This window comes from Oncorhynchus clarkii, unplaced genomic scaffold (genome assembly GCF_045791955.1).
Source record: "Oncorhynchus clarkii lewisi isolate Uvic-CL-2024 unplaced genomic scaffold, UVic_Ocla_1.0 unplaced_contig_5650_pilon_pilon, whole genome shotgun sequence".
Taxonomy (NCBI): Eukaryota; Metazoa; Chordata; class Actinopteri; order Salmoniformes; family Salmonidae; genus Oncorhynchus; species Oncorhynchus clarkii.
Window position 1 is genome coordinate 776330 of NW_027261137.1, and position 2659 is coordinate 778988.

A 2659-nucleotide genomic window follows, 5' to 3' on the forward strand; every position below is an offset into this window, starting at 1 on the left:
CATTTAGCGGCTCTTTTGGGTACTTCAGATTATCACAAGTGGCGGCAGGTAGCCTAGTGGTTAGAGCAGCAGGTAGCCTAGTGGTTGGAGCAGCAGGTAGCCTAATGGTTAGAGAGACAGGTAGCCTAGTGGTTAGAGGGGCAAGCTAGTCTAGTGGTTAGAGACAGGTAGCCTAGTGGTTAGAGCAGCAGGTAGCCTAGTGGTTAGAGAGACAGGTAGCCTAGTGGTTAGAGAGACAGGTAGCCTAGTGGTTAGAGAGGCAGGTAGCCTAGTGGTTAGAGAGGCAGGTAGCCTAGTGGTTAGAGAGACAGGTAGCCTAGTGGTTAGAGAGGCAGGTAGCCTAGTGGTTAGAGCAGCAAGTAGCCTAGTGGTTAGAGCAGCAGGTAGCCTAGTGGTTAGAGCAGCAAGTAGCCTAGTGGTTAGAGCAGCAAGTATCCTAGTGGTTAGAGCAGCAGGTAGCCTAGTGGTTAGAGCAGCAAGTAGCCTAGTGGTTAGAGCAGCAAGTAGCCTAGTGGTTAGAGCAGCAGGTAGCCTAGTGGTTAGATCAGCAAGTAGCCTAGTGGTTAGAGCAGCAGGTAGCCTAGTGGTTAGAGCAGCAGGTAGCCTAGTGGTTAGATAGGCAGGTAGCCTAGTGGTTAGAGAGACAGGTAGCCTAGTGGTTAGAGAGTCAGGTAGTCTAGTGGTTAGAGCAGCAGGTAGCCTAGTGGTTAGAGCAGCAGGTAGCCTAGTGGTTAGAGAGGTAGGTAGCCTAGTGGTTTGAGAGGCATGTAGCCTAGCTGTTAGAGAAGCAGGTAACCTAGTGATTAGAGAGGCAGGTTACCTAGTGGTTACAGAGGCAGGTAGCCTAGTGGTTAGAGAGACAGGTAGCCTAGTGGTTAGAGAGACAGGTAGCCTAGTGGTTAGAGAGACAGGTAGCCTAGTGGTTAGAGAGACAGGTAGCCTAGTGGTTAGAGAGGCAGGTAGCCTAGTGGTTAGAGAGGCAGGTAGCCTAGTGGTTAGAGAGACAGGTAGCCTAGTGGTTAGAGAGACAGGTAGCCTAGTGGTTAGAGAGGCAGGTAGCCTAGTGGTTAGAGAGGCAGGTAGCCTAGTGGTTAGAGAGGCAGGTAGCCTAGTGATTAGAGCAGCAGGTAGCCTAGTGGTTAGAGCAGCAGGTAGCCTAGTGGTTAGAGAGGCAGGTAGCCTAGTGGTTAGAGAGGCAGGTAGCCTAGTGGTTAGAGAGGCAGGTAGCCTAGTGGTTAGAGAGGCAGGTAGCCTAGTGGTTAGAGAGGCAGGTAGCCTAGTGGTTAGAGAGACAGGTAGCCTAGTGGTTAGAGAGGCAGGTAGCCTAGTGATTAGAGCAGCAGGTAGCCTAGTGGTTAGAGCAGCAGGTAGCCTAGTGGTTAGAGAGGCAGGTAGCCTAGTGGTTAGAGAGGCAGGTAGCCTAGTGGTTAGAGAGGCAGGTAGCCTAGTCGTTAGCATGTTGGATCAGTAACCCAAAGGTTGCTGGGTCATATCACCGAGTTGACACAGTAAAATCTGTTGTTCTGCCCCTGAACAAGGCAGTGAACCCATTGTTCCCCTGTCGGCCGTCATTGTGAATTAGAGTTGGTTCATAACTGACTTGACTACTTCATCCTACCCCCTCCTTTTTCGAACATTCTGTTAAAAATCGCGCAACTTTTCAGTGTCCTGCTACTCATGCCAGGAATATAGTATATGCATATGATTAGTATGTGTGGATAGAAAACACTCTGAAGTTTCTAAAACTGGTTAAATCACGGCTGTTACTATAACAGATTGTGTGTTTCATCGAAAAGCGCAAGAAAAACTGCTCACTGAAAGCTAAAAATAATATCCATGCGTCACTTTCATGGATTGTTAAAAAATCCATGAAATTAATTATGGACCTGCATGCAATTCCTACAGATTCCACACGATGTCGCCATTGTCGTCATTTTCCGGGGAGTTTTTTGTTGGTAAATCCAACTAACTGGATTCCATTTCTTCTGGTCCCCGCCAGGATGTTTTGAAGTGCACATTTTCAGCCATTGAATTGAAGACGAGGAGCTATTGAATACACATCGCCCTGTAATCATTTTGATAGATTATAAACGTTTACTAATACCTAAAGTTGGATTACAAAAGTATTTCGAAGTGTTTTGTGAAAGTTTATCGTCGACTTTTTTAATTTAAAAAAATGACGCTGCGTTTTAAAACAATGTTTTTTTCTGAATTACACAGCTTCCATAGATAGCTATTTTGGGTATATATGGACCGATTTAATCGAAAAAAAGACCCAATAGTGATGTTTATGGGGCATATAGGAGTCCCAAGAAAGAAGCTCGTCAAAGGTAATGAATGTTTTATATTTTATTTCTGCGTTTTGTGTAGCGCCGGCTACGCTAAATCTTTGTTTACGTCGCATTCAGGCATTTTGGGGTGTTGCATGCTATCAGATAATAGCTTCTCATGCTTTCGCCGAAAAGCATTTTAAAAATCTGACTTGTTGGCTAGATTCACAACGAGTGTAGCTTTAATTCAATACCCTGCATGTGTATTTTGATGAATGTTTGAGTTTTAACGAGTACATTTAGCATTTAGCGTAGCGCATTTGCATTTCCAGGTGCATACTTGAGACGTCTGCGCCTCAAGTAGGAGCAAGAAGTTAATTAAAGAAAAT